Source organism: Hyaena hyaena, unplaced genomic scaffold (genome assembly GCF_003009895.1).
Source record: "Hyaena hyaena isolate Hyena2069 unplaced genomic scaffold, ASM300989v1 scaffold_80, whole genome shotgun sequence".
In the NCBI taxonomy this organism is placed as follows: Eukaryota; Metazoa; Chordata; class Mammalia; order Carnivora; family Hyaenidae; genus Hyaena; species Hyaena hyaena.
The window spans coordinates 1,003,592-1,018,503 of record NW_024080712.1 but is presented as its reverse complement, the minus strand read 5'-3'; the positions used below and the strand labels follow the sequence as shown (position 1 = coordinate 1,018,503).

The window sequence follows — 14,912 nt, the reverse complement described above, 5'->3', positions numbered from 1 at the left end:
CCTTTTCTCAACATTCTCATTCTCTGCCATGGTTTTACTTGCCCCCGTGGATTAATAACTCCTCCATCAGAGGCCTTATTTCTGGGTGCATGTTTCTCTCTGCTTATTGGAAACCTCTGTCTACAGTATTTAACCTGCCTTGTGCCTTCTATTTGAAACACTGGTCTCTGATCTTCTTCAGCCTACTTCCTTCACATTTCCTCTTAAACTTTATTTCTTCAAGGTAGTGTTTCTTGAGGCTGAGATCTACCTGAGTGCACTATCCAAAAACCTTTTAGTTTTACCATAAGCAATTCAGAGTAAATCTTATATACACATTTATAAGATTATTCTATTTTCTCTCTCTATGCCAGACCTTTTACTCTGTGAAGGCTATCATGGTGTCTGCTTTGATCTCCATCAGATTCTAAGTTCCAAACCTATGGTAGACACTCAGTAAAGATGTGCTGTGCTGAATAAATCAATCAGTGATACAAACTGAGCTCTTAATACTCCCCAGATATCCTGTTCCAATTCATATGTTCCTGGACATAATGAATGTGCCCCCAAAATCATCCCAGTATTTCAACAAGATTCTGGGAGCATCCTAAATACCCACCCTCTTCTCCCTCACCCATAACATCTAAACCTTAACCAGCAGCTACCACTCCTCTTAAATAGCTTGAAAATCCATTCCCTCCTCTCTATATCTCTGCTATTACTGCTTTGTTTAGGCTCTTGTCAGTCTTTCTGAATTCATTATGCTCTAACTCTTCACTATCACTGCAGGACATTTTCTTAAAATGCAAATCTGTCCATTTTACACTGACGCTTAAAACCCTTTGCCAGACTCCCTATTGCTTTGAAGATGAAGCACAGATTCCTAGGACTAATCTACAGAACTTTCCACAGTATGACAAGTTGGTCTCAGCCTTCCTTGCCTTACTATTTTTCATCCTCCCCTGTTCCCTCTGGTCATCCAGAACTCATGACTCCCACCTTCCTGCCTTTGCAGAGATTCTCTGCCTAGAATGTTCTTTTACAGATGTTCATCACTTAACCTAACTCATCACATTTCAAAACAAAGCTTTAAGGTCTCCTCCTCTGGGAGATCTCTCCAAGCTCTCTCGGGGTGAGATTTATCATTGTCTCCTCTACACTCCCAGGGCATACTGCAAGAGCCTTGATTGTAGGTCCCACAGTCTTCGGTGATTACTTTTTATTGTCTTGACCTCTTCATTGAAATGTGAGCTCCTATAAGCAGCATCTACCTCTTACTCACCTATGAATCCACTGAAGTGCTAGCTCTGTATTTACAAACCATTTCTTCAATAAAAGAACTGTACCAAAAATATATTTTAAAACTCCCAAACTTAATAAAAAGTAAATAACTCAATATAAAATAGGCAAAAGATAGAATAGACACTTCATCAAAGAAACTACTTCACACAGATGACAAATAAGCAATAAAAATGTGCTCAATGTCATTTGTCATTAGGGAAATGAAAATTAAAATCACAGTGAGATACTACTACACTCATTCAAGATCTCAGATATCAAAGACTGAACATATCAAGTGTTCTCAAGGATACGGAGAAACAGGAATTTTCATACCCTGCTGGTGGGAATGCCACAGCCACTTGGAAGAACAGTTTGTGACAATTTCTTAAAAAGATACACACCTACACTATGATTTGACCATTCTACTCCTAGGTATTTCTCCAATAAAAATGAAACTATATGCCTATACAAAGACTACCATAAAAGGTTATTTACAGTAGCCAAAATCTGGAATCAACCCAAATGTCTATCAACACGTTAATATATAAACAAACTGTGATATACCCATATATTGGAAGATTACTCAGCAATAAAAAGAATGAACATACAATGACGTGGATGAATCACAATTATGCAGAGTGAAAGAAGTCAATCAAAAAAAAGTACATATTGGGGTGCCTGAGTGGCTCAGTCAGTTGAGCGGCCCACTTTGGCTCAGGTCATGATCTCACAGTTGGTGAGTTCAAGCCCCACATTGGGCTGTGTGCTTGCTGACAGCTTAGAGCCTGGAGCCTGCTTCAGATTCTCTCTTTCTCTCTCTCTCTCTCTCTCTCTCTCTCTCTCACGCTGTGCCCCTCCTCTGCTCACGTGCTCTGTCACTCTCTCCTTCCCCCCTCTCAAATATAAATAAACATTTTTCAAAAGTGTATACTATTGGACTCTATTGATACAGAATTCTATAAAATTCAAACTAATCTATAGTGACAGAAAGCAAATCAGTTATTTCCTGGGGATGGGGGATGTGATGGGAAAGGCAGGAAGAGGGATTACCAAGGGCCACAGGGAAACAGTAGTGATGGGTATGTTCATTATTTTGATGGTGGTAATAGTTTCACTGGTGGATACATGTCAAAACTGAAACTGTACTCCTTAAATATATGATATTTTTTACATGTCAGTTTTTCCTCAGTAAGTGTGCGTTTAAAACACCCCTTAATTTTTTAAACCTGCTGTCAAGGATTAACTTTTTAAATTACAAAAACCTCTTTTAACACGATTTTTAATTCATTTTACAAATTCACTAAACCTACCTCACTTTGCACACGAAACACCCGTTTGGCTGCCCACCTAGGCAAATGAACTTTGGGCCAACTTCTCCTGCCTCCCCTTCTCTACCTCCACCACATTCTCTTCTCCATCCTGCTAGCGGGAAATTTGGCTTTCCTTTATGATTGCTTTCATTATCTTCTCTACAATGTCTTGTGCATGACTAGCACCCGACATGGTGCTTTACAAGTGTTTATCACCAATGTGTGCACAGACTCGGGAAGGTCACAGTGCCCTGGATGGAATGGTTACACTCTCCCAGCTGCTTAAAATTAATTAACTCTAGGGCAAGAGGCTAGTTTTAATCCCATGTATAGAACCACAATGCTTTTCAACCAAAGAATAATTGAGTCTATAAGTAAGAGAATGTTAATGATGTGGCTGCAGTTGATGCTGGACCAAGTTCCTCAAGAAAGTAAATTTTACTGTCATTAGCAGGGCAAACAAGACAGTGGGGACTAGAGAGAAAGGATGAAGTATAGGGCAGAAGTAACTCTAAGAAGAGACTATTTATGAAGCAGCCTTTGAAAACTCTAGCTCACGCACATTTATAGAAAGAAGATGAAATGTGAGAACACTGAAGCTAAGAGATTATTTTCCTTAAAATAAACATCAATCATGTTTACAACCACACGAAAAAGGAACAAATGAACAGCAACTAAAGGCAGCACTGGAACTAGACAGCCTTCATTAGGAAATACAGGCAGCCGCTGCTTGGCGCTCAAAGGAGAAAAACACCACCACTGACTTCCCCTTGAGGAGCTTTGGCCAGGCCACTGCAGAGCAGCTCCTTTCAAGATGAAAAACTACAATTTTCCACCTTTCTGACGAAGCAGTAGCTTCCTCCCCAAACTCTGATGGCAATTCTTTCTTCTCTGCATTTCCCCAGCCTCAACTTGACTTTATTTTTGTAACTGGGAGCAAGCCAAGGGTGAGAAATGATCTCTTCCCACCAAACTATCTGGGAAGAAAGCCCACTTTATCATTAATTACATTATCCAACAGCCTCTTGCTACTCAAAATGTGGTCCTTGGATCAGCAACGTTGGCACCATCTGAGAGCTCATTTGAAATGCAGACTCTTGGGCCCGTTCCAGAATCCCTGACTCAGAATCTGTATTTTAACAAGGTGCTCAAGTGGTTTGTGTACACATTCAATTTGAGAAGTGCTTGTCTAAGCCTCGCAACATCCTGTATAAGGTGAGGGTTATCCTTCTCATTACTCATTTGAGAAAATGAGAACAGGGAAGTAAAATCATTTGACAAGGATCAATAACTAACAAGTGCCAGAGTTGAGATTTTAAGGTAGTTCCCCTAATTCTAAATGCAAGCACCTTTTTCCTTCCACCATGCTTTTCTCTGTATGATTTTTTTCAAATGAATTCAGTAAGTTCTGGTCATAACCTCCCCGCTCTCAGCCTCATTTGTCGACCAAGTGCTAATACCCAAACTCCTACTCTCAGACATGCATGCTTTAAATTAAACATTTCCCATCCCTTGAAATATTTTAAACACCGATATCTATGGAGAGAGTGACTTAATAAATCCCTTAAACCTTAGTGTTTAAGAGTTTGATCAGATTGTTGCCTTTATCCATTGATGGAAAGAGCAAAGCACTTGAGGCACATGTCGCACCTTGAAGAGAAGAAAGGAGGAAAAGGACTGACGGAGAAAGAGGAAGGAAAGATACAAGCAAAGTGTCTTTGCTTCAGTATAGATCAGCCCTTCCAAGGACCTTGACTCTCCTTGAAGTTTGCTGTCATGCTGGCTTCAGCTTGTTCCATTGCTTCTGTCCTTCTGGGCTTCTGGATATTCAGAATTTGGGCTGTGTCCTTTCCTTATGGTATTTCTAGGGAGGTGAGCACAGAAACCCCTACAGATGTTTACCACCACTACCCAGACTCAGAGAGAGGAAATGTGGAACAGCTTGCCTGCCAGCGCTTAAGGCAGCAGCACCATAAAAAAAAAAAAAATACTCCAAGACTCTAAAGTTATCAATAGTAGCTATTTTGGTTGAGGCCGTACTATATGCTAGACACTGTACCTGATACTTAACAAATATTTCCCACAATAGTCTTGAAAATATGTGTAATTTAGTAAATGCAGCTCATTAAGAATGGGGCATGGCTTTTAAGCTCAGGCCTATTTGAAGCAAGGGTGTTTTTTTTTTATCATAACACATGGCTATGGCATGCTTAAATTAACCTTCTACTCAACCTTCAAGCTCTGGCTTAAATCACCCCTTCACTCGGCGGTTCGCTCTCAGTGACCTTGGTGATATCTTCCCTTTCTAAAAATATTTATTTATTTATTTTGAAAGCGAGCATACATGAGTGAGGGAAGAACAGAGAGAGAATGAGAGAGGGAGAGAGAAACCCAAGCAGGCTGCTCGCTGTCAGGACAGAGCCTGACGTGGGGTGGCGATATCTTCTTTCTGCAGCCCCGACTTGGCACTTTTTATATGATAGCTTGACCTCTTGCTTCCTTTTTTATTCACATACCTCCTATTCCAAGCTGAAATTATATTTGCACCTATGTCCCACCTCCCCATCCAAAACCTTGAATTCCTAAATGTTCTTTGGGTCACCAGGCCAACATCAGAGCAGGAATTCAATGGTATCATCAGCTGGCCTATAAATCAAGTTAGGCACAAAGTCCACCCTCTGGAAGCCTCTGGAAGTCAAGCATTTGTTACTGGTTGAACCACTCCATGTTGTTTACACGTGGCCTCCAATAGTTAACAGCCCCCATCCCTGCAGGAATGGCTTGCCCTGGGAAAATTTGTACCCATTTACAAGTTGTTCTTGCACTGGCTTTGTACCGCTTTTCTTTCCCATCACTCTCTTCCAAGAGAAGAGTGTGGCTTGGGTTATCTTTACGTTTAGCTACTCCTCCCTCTCTGGTATTCTTTACACTTTGGATTCTAGGAGAATAGAGGAAGAAAACAAAACTTCTGGTGACTCTCTTCCTGTCTTCCATACTTGTACATGCTCATTCTCTCTTTAACATTTGAGACATTGTGTAAGCATTTTATGTATATCATCTGAGTCCTATACAAGAAACCCTATGAAATATGCACTGTTATTATTGCTATTTTGTTCAGGAGTGTCCCCAGGTACAGAGAGGTTAAGGAAGTTGTCCACGATCACACAGCCAGGAAATGGGAGAACCAGAATGTGAATGTAGGCTGTGTGCTGCTCTCAATCACTTATCAACTATTATCAGTGGGAGACAAAAGTGAAATGTGACAAATGCATGGGCACAGACCAGTATGCTTGTGGGTACTGTGTAGAATGCCAAGGAAACTAGAATCTCTAGACTTTCCTTGTAACCAGTTCTTGACGGGGCTTCATCTTCTCACCTTCTGTTACAGGTGCTCAGAGAATATGGATGAATCCTTATTAGTTCAAACTAAGCTATGAAACATATAATGTCCTAGTGAGTGTTGATGTTACTATTATTTTTTATAAATCATTTATTAGGAAAGAATGTAGCTGCCACTGACATCTTCTAAAACTCAATATAAATGATTTTTGAATAATTCAAATGTTGGATTATTCATATCCACTTGACCTTCTCCGGTAGCAGAAATCTTTGAGAGTTGATGGTTTGCAGGTATTTGAAGAAGCCATTATGCAAATGAAAATATTCTATCCGCTAAGATATTTTTGTGAGCATTATGGCAGGCACAAAAGAGTATAATGTATTCTCTCCAAGGTTCTCTATGTTTTTTGAGAAAATAAACCTGATACATGTTTCTCATTAAATAACAATGAAATTTTTAAATGGCCCTTTGAGAGGATGATGGTAATCACATGCTAATGCATGACTATACCAACAGCAATTCACAGAGGAGGTATATAACTTCAGGCTGAAATGAGGGATCTAGAGAGGTTTGGTGGAACAGATGGATTTAAAGCTGAAGTTTGAAAAGTCAATAGAATTAAAGTAAGAAGCAATGAAAGAAAGACCATAAAGGGTTGGACAGAATAGCATAGGCGACTAAACAATCCATAATAGAGAATGTGCTTGTGCAAAAACAAACTGGCATCTTTCATTTGGACTGTGGGCTTGAGTGAATACAGAATATCTGTGATTCAGTTTGAATTCTGTGACTCTCAGCCCAGGAATTTTTGCCTAGTTTCTCTGGTAACAAAGTTCAACACTACAGAGGAAGCAACAACTATCATTGCCTGCTTGGTGGGCTCTCCTGGGTCACCGTAGGACCAGGTTTCAAGATGCAGCAGTTAGAGTATCAGCTTTGGAGAAACACTTCCTAGTAACATCCAGTCTTGTTCCACTAGGCCCCCTGGAAGACTTTCCACTTGTTGCTAAAAAGTGAGACTTCTGGGCAGAAATATGCCACACAGTGGTTCAAATTTGATTGCTCTTCAGGGATACTACTTGGGGCTGCCCTCTAGAGGGACTAAGAGGAGCCACCACTACCAATTCTAGCAGCGCATAAAAAGGCAAGAGGCTTTTCAGAAAGGCAGGCCACTCTGGAAAACAGTACGGAGATCCCTCAAAAAGTTAAAAATAGAACTACTCTACAATCCAGCAATTGCACTCCTGGGTATTGTCCCAAAGGATGTAAAAATACTGATTTGAAGGGACACATGCACCCCAGTGTTTATAGCAGCACTCTCAATAATAGCCAAATTATGGATTATAACTATCGATCGATGAACGGATAAAGAAGATGTGGTATAACTACATAACAGAATATTACCCAGCCATAAAAAAAAAAAAGAATGAAATCTTACCATTTGCCAAGAGTGGATGGAGCTAGAGAATATCATGCTGAGCGAAAAAAGTCAGAGAAAGACAAATACCATGTGATTTCATTCATATGTGGAATTTAAGGAAGAAAACAAACAAGCAAAGGGAAAAAGGAGAGAGGCAAACCAAGAAACACAGAGAACAAACTGATGGTTACTGGAAAGGAGGTGGGTGGGGGGTGGGTTAAATAAGTGATAGGGCTTAAGGAGTGGACTTGTCATGATGAGTACCAGCCGATGTATGGAAGTGTTGAATCACTATATTGTACACCTGAAACTAATATTACACTGTATATTAACTAACTGGAATTTAAGTAAAAACTTAAAAAAAAAAAAAAAGGAAACCAAAGATATGGAGCATCTGCAAGAGGGTTTTATATATGTGTATCTATGTAGATATAAAATCATGTTAAACTCTCACAAAATCTCTATGAGGTAAGAATTATGACCTTTATTTTATAGATGACAAAAGGCTCGGTAAGTTGCCCAGTGACACTGACAGATTTGAGATTCCACATGTATGTCCACCCTACCTTAAGCAGCTAATAACTTTGGCCCATCAAGACAAGAAAGAAGAGATGAGAGGTTTCGAAGAGGTCATCTACTTCTCTCTGGGTATAGCCAGTGCACTCCAGACATCAGAAGTTGGTAGAAAAATCCCTCAAACCTAGAACCTGGCAGCATTTCAAGTTGAAGAGAAACCTTAAGGTAACCCCACATGTAGAAGCTACTGAAGAAGCACCCAGAATAGAGAGCTCAACTATGAACAGCCTTACAAGAACATCTTCAGTCTGCTCAGCAACACGAATTGTATCTTGTCCACGGAAAAAAGAAACATACTGTCTTCTTTCTGAGGTATTGCTAGGAAGATTACCCAAGGGGAGACTACCTGAAAATGGCTAGTTGAGCCTTTCAGCCAAAGAGAAAAAGACTGAATATAAATTGCCTTCCAATTCCTAGTGCAAGGTGTAGCTTTATAAAAGAGAGTTCCAGGGCCCCTGGGTGGTTCAGTGGGTTAAGCATCCAACTTCGGCTCAGGTCAAGATCTCACGGCTCATGCGTTTGAGCCCTCATTGGGCTCTCTGCAGTCAGTGCAGAGCCCGCTTCAGATCCTCTCTCTCTCTCTCTCTCTCTCTCTCTCTCTCTCTGCCCCCTCCCACTCGTGTGTGCTTGTGTGGGAGAGAGAGAGAGAAAGAGACCGAGCACAAGTAGGGGAGAGGCATAGAGAGAGTGAGACACAGAATCTGAAGCAGGCTCCAGGCTCTGCACTGTCAACTGAGCCACCCAGGCACCCCTTAAAATATTTTTTTTAAAAAAAGGGTTCCATATATATTGGTGCTTCCTAGGAACACATTATATAACTTTCAGCAGCCATACTAAAATGGCCTTTTCTCTAAATGAGTGGTGCATGTGCCTAACAAGATGATTATGCCAGAGGGAAAGAAGAAGGAAAGATAGGTCAATTTCAGGCCTGTTTTCAGAGAAGTCTTTTTCTTTTTTCACCCAAGTAGTAGCTGATATAGTGCATATCAAAGGTCTAAGAAGATCTGCATCCCGTTATCTGCCTTTTTTGATACAAGGGTAACTTTATTAAAACAAAGAAGTGAATATAATTTTAAAGGACATAAAAATTTGGAACACTTCACAGATTTGCCTACCATCCTTGCACAGGGGCCACGCTAATCTTCTCTGTATCGTTCCAATTTTAGGATAGGCGCTGCTGAAGCGAGCACCCAATTATCTGCTTTTAGATAGCATCCCAGGAAGACCTGAAATTCACCCATTTGTGCTACATTTTGCTTTCTGTAATTCTATTTACAAAACGGAAACCTGGTTGGAAAGCTTATGCTGAAACTGATTTGTACTTCTACCTAAATTATTTGAGTATTCTTTCTGCTTCAGTTTTTTTCCCGATAAAAATAAAAGGACTTGGAGGAATCCATGCTAGAGAAACTTTTAATAAAACGGTTTCTGATGATATAATCTGAAGTTTGAGCCTGTTGCTCAATGTGCAGGAAAGATGAGAGATGCTTTTTGCACACCTACCTCAAGAAGCAGCTAGATTCCTGCTCGAGTGTGCACACTGTCCTGTGTTCTCAAGGCTTAAAAGGAGTTGCCACTTTCCCCTTCTTAATGGGAAAAAAGAACCTGTCACAAGAGCTTTTGACATAAAAGATACACATTTTGACTATAATCTTTGGCATATACCTGCTGTCTCCGAAAGGAAGAATGACAAGAAGGAAAATAATATAGTTCAGATAGAAACCTCAATCCAATGGCAAGCCACAGACACATGGAGAAATTCACCTGAGAAGGCTTTAGAAGCAAAAACAACAGAAAAGAAAACATTTTGTTTGGGAACGATTTTAGATTTATAGAACACTTGCAAAGAGAGGACAGGGAAGGAGTTTCCGCGTAGCCTGTCTTCATCTTCCTCTTGAATTACCACCTTACACCACCACGTGAGGAAGGCTTTGGATGTCAAGTTGGCCTAATGACTGATAAGGAGATGATAAAGTAAAAGTCTCAGGAGAATGTAACGATATGATTACTGACACATAAAAACTGAAAAGTTTTAGCAATCAAAGAAGGATGTGTACTTTTTGAAGTGAACCCTCGAGATATTCTAAAAACTCAACTTTCAGTACCACAGTTTTAACTTGCCTTTTCATATGGCCAATAGCATGGCCCGTTGTGGAAGAAAAAGGAAGCCTCTTCATTTTCGGTAAACCCTACCACAGCATGAACGATAGATCATTATCAAGTCACCAGTACCATATTGTAGCAACACATACAATAATGTAGTAGGTGTGTTTCCTCTCTTAGATGGTGATACATCTCTTAAAATTTAAATGTCAGCCTGCAAAGATAAATATCTCTTGAAATTTATGGCCAACGTCACAAAGTGATTCACCAAAGCACTTGTTTTCAATTATTGTATTGGATCACATTCCTCCATGATAGAAAAAGAAAGGGAGACGATGGGAGAATTGCCTTGAGAAGAGAGTTATGAATGGGGCAAAGAATGGAGGGTCAGATGTCAAGGACAAATACATTGAGAGTGTTTTCTTGGCCCTGTAGTGTTCAATTTTTCCCCCTTCTATCTTTTAACAGGAACTGCCTTACCTAGGCTGTGATGACTTGGATTCTGTATATCCTGTTTCCACAAGGAGATGATGTCTCTCTATCCAGATATCATCAGGCTTAGCCTCATTTTAATTGAGTTCCCTGATACATTTGACAGACTATGCACTGAAACTTGGAATATTGACTATTTTATATTTACCAGTGATGATCATGTCAATAGGTAATTGCAGGGAAAACTTGGTTGCATCCACTTACTAATTTTCCTAAAGCAGGTCCCTGAATTGCATCATATATAATGCACATTTTTGCAGGGTCTCGTAGTTTTGGTCTGTTAATAAATAGAGGACCAGGTAGAAATTTCGGGAGTATCAGAAATTTTTTGAGCATCAGATTTCTGGAATATCAGTTTTCCAGAAATTTCTGGAGTATTTGCAGAGTGAAGCAGGCATTACATTTATAGATGTCCAATGTCTGCCCAAGTCTACCACAGGCGGGTGGTAACAAGTCCATTAGCCAACCAGCACCTTATTCAGGTAGCATCATATTTGGCCCCCAGGGAAGACTGTCTTCTCCAACGTATTGCTTAGGCTCCTCCGGGATCACTTTTGTACAAAAAGGGACAGCTTCTAGCTGAGCCTCACACACAACACCCCCGGGGCCCACTCACCTCTTTCTCCAAAAATGACTAATTTGTACAAGTCTAGTTCCATACTCCATAAATGAATGAATGGTCTTCCCAAACACTGGAAAGATGCAATAAAAATTTACATATATGCCTTTGGGGTTTTCTTTTTCAAGTAGTAATGGGTAAAATCAACTTACATTCTATGGGCTGTTTTCATTAAAATTCAAAACAGCAGTATTCATTCATCCACTCCCACCTCTTCAGGGATTCTACCTTTGATATCTAGCTTTTTTTTAATTTTTTTAACGTTTTTTTAATTTATTTCTAGGAGAGAGAGAGAGACAGCATGAGCAGGGGAGGGTCAGAGAGAGAGGGAGTCACAGACTGAAACAGGCTCCAGGCTCTGAGCTGGCAGTCAGCACAGAGCCCGACGCGGGGCTCGAACCCACGAACCGCGGGATCATGACCTAAGCGAAAGTCGGACGCTTAACCAACTAAGCCACCCAGGCGCCCCGTGATATCTAGCTTTTAACTAATGAAATAAGTTAACTACTATGGCATTCTTGAGGGCTATTTACAAAGCTCAACCACACAAATAAAAACTCAAAATCACCAGTTTGGTCGGTGATACAGTGGAAGGCTTCAGCTGATGCTGGGACTGTTTGTTCCCTTACTTCAGGACGAGGGCATACATAGCATGCCTTTCTTGAGAAAGACCTTGTCTGGGTGGCCTTCACCACCAGCTTTACTCATTACATCAACCTAAAAGGCTAAAATTGACAAGGAACAAGTTTAACCCCAAACCTGCTAGCCTAGGCTACATTTCTGCTAAAAATTAGAATCATTGCCTTCAGGAGTAAGAAGAAACTAAGACTTCACTCTAAATGAATCTAAGCTAGTTATTTATGTTTTATATTACATATGAGTAAGGACGTATATAACATCAGTTGTACAAACGACTAAGGAACTCTATAATACGGCATCTCCGTGATCCTGAGCAAAAAGGATGGGTTATTTTAGCTTTCTAAAAAAAATATTTCTCTCTGGCGGGGCGCCTGGGTGGCTCAGTCAGTTAAGCGTCCAACTTTGGCTCAGGTCATGATCTCACAGTTCGTGGGTTCGAGCTCTACGTCGGGCTCTGTGCTGACAGCTTAGAGCCTGGAGCCTGTTTCAGCTTCTGTATCTCCCTCTCTGTCTCTGACCCTCCCCTGCTCACACACTCTCTCTCTCTCAGAAATAAATTTAAAAAACATTTTTAAAAAGTTAAAAAAATATTTTTCTCTCTGATAATCAAACCCAATACAAAGAACTTAATTCCCTGCTATAGAAACCGTTCCTATAGGGGTGTCTGGGTGACTCAGTCGGTTAAGTGTCCGGTTCTTGATTTCTGCTCAGGTCATGATCTCATGTTTTGTGAGATTGAGCCCCACATCAGGCTCTGAACTGACAGTGGGGATCCTGCTTGCAATTCACTCTCTCCCTTTATCTCTGTGTGCCTCTCTCCATCAAAATAAATAAATAAACTTAAAAAAAAACTGTTCCTATAGGTCCATGATATAGTGAGTCCAGTACAAAGACAGCGGGCTTTACAATAAACTATTTGTAAAAAAATAAAATAAAATAAAATAAAAATTACAGAGAGAACAAAAAAAAAAAAAAAAAAAAAAACAAAGACAGCGGGCTTTGCCTTTTAGCCATTTCTCCTTGCTCACATAGGCAGAAAGGACATTAAATGAAATGCACTGTTCAGAGTGGAATTCCCTCTGTGCCCCTCTTTATTAGCCCACTTAGGAGTAATCAATGCATCTGCATGAGTAAGAGGGGTATGTTATTGATGGTTTAGCTTCTAAAAGCAAATAAGTAGAGAAGGTAACATCGCTTGATTGGTTAAAGTGTACTGTTAAGGGAATAAAAGGATGGGCAGAAAATTGACACATTTATTGACAATAAAAGGAATTACTATAATAATGTTATTATCATAAACATTTTGTCCTACATTAAATCACCCTGTACTCCTGAGCTTTTGCAGTTGTTTCTGGATAATGTATTATTTTGTTCTCTTCCCTGAAGCTGCTTGTCACTTATTAGAGCCATGAAAATGCATACTTATGGTATTTTTCAAAGTATAACATACATGCCTTTCATACATGAATGTTTTTACCTTGGCTACTAATAAGTATGCAGGTGGGTGTGTCTATGTATGTGTGTGTGTGTGTGTGTGTGTGTGCATGCGTGCATGTACTCATTTGTGTCTGAATATGTGCATCGTTCCACTTCCTTAAATTCAGCTTTTTTCTATTAATTGAGGTTAGCAAGTAATTGGATTATGGGCAAATACAGCTCTATTGTCATCTTGATGATATTCACTCAAGGGAATTTTGGCTTTGGTGTGAGTTTTTGTGACTTAGTAGTAACCAATGTTTTATATAATTATGATATATAAAATATATATATATATAAAATAATCTTTATACCCAATGTGGGACTCGAACTCACAGCTTCAAGATCAAGAGTCACAGGTTCTACCGAATGAGCCAGCCAGGCACCCCTAATTTTATATATTTTTAATTTATATAGAAATATTTCAGTCATACAATAAATTATTGAAATAATATAACATCTACATTTGTGCATCTCACCCAATTTAAACAATAATATACTACAAAAGAATTAATGCTTCTTGTTGATACCTCCTTGATAAAAGTTTATGCTCCCTAAAGGTAATCACAGCTAAGGATTTGGAGAATTTCTTTGGAGTTTTATTTTGTATGTATCTTTGTTTGAATAATATTTAGTGTTTTAAACTTTATATAAATGGTATACTGTTTGTCTCCTTCTGAAACTTGCTTCCTCATTCAGTATTAAGCTTGGATTTTCATCCATGTAGATACATGCAGCTTTGCGTCAGTGGATTTTTTTCATTGCTGTATATTATTCTCTTGGGTAGATAAGCAATAATGGAGTCTCTTGATGATGAACATTTGGATTATTTCTAATTTTTTTATCGTAAAATTGCTTCCAGTGATAGTGTTGTATTTCTGTCTGTATGTGTGAAAGTTAATCCTAGCACATAGACATAATGCATAGAATTTCCGGGTAAAAGGACAGACATAACATTGATAGGTATTGCCAAGTTAATCTCTAAATTTGTGTACAAATTTATACTCCTAGCATCAATATACTCTTATTATAAGTAATAGGAACAGGTTTTAATTTGCATTTCCTTGATTACTAGTGAAAGTGAGGAAATTTTATACATACACATACATATGCTTACAGGCTTGCCTAAGTTCTGCCCGAGTTGGAGGGTAGAGCAGACGGCGCAAACACAGGGTGCTGGTCATGTCCTGGGCCCTTCTCTAAGGAGAGGCCAAAAGCATGTGCCATGGAAATGGTGGAGTGGAATAAGAGGGGAGGTGGCATGGTCAGAATATAGATACATTCTGTCTTTTTTATCTTCAAATTTCAATTTAAATTCTAGTTAGTTAACATGTAGTGTAATATTGGCTTTAGGAGTAGAATTTAGTAATTCATCACTTACATATGACACCCAGTGCTCAACACGACAAGTGCCCTCCTTAATAACCATCACCCATTTGGCCCATCCCTCCACCCACCTCCCCTCCAGCAACCCTTAGTTTCTTCTCTATATATAAGAGTCTCTTAGGGGCACCTGGGTGGCTTAGTTGGTTAAGCATCCGACTTTCGCTCAGGTCATGATCTCGTGGTTCGTGGGTTCGAGCCCCGCGTCGGGCTCTGTGCTGACTGCCAGCTCAGAGCCTGGAGCCTGTTTCAGTCTGTGACTCCCTCTCTCTCTGACCCTCCCCTGCTCACGCT

At 39.8% G+C, this 14,912-nt stretch overlaps 1 non-coding gene across 1 annotated transcript; it reads right to left on the bottom strand.

Moving 5' to 3' along the window:
- Positions 1-8,989: 8,989 nt before the first annotated feature.
- LOC120232945 lies at positions 8,990-9,096 on the bottom strand. The gene has a single exon (XR_005528687.1). It is a non-coding gene; the product is annotated as a U6 spliceosomal RNA (small nuclear RNA).
- Positions 9,097-14,912: the final 5,816 nt, after the last annotated feature.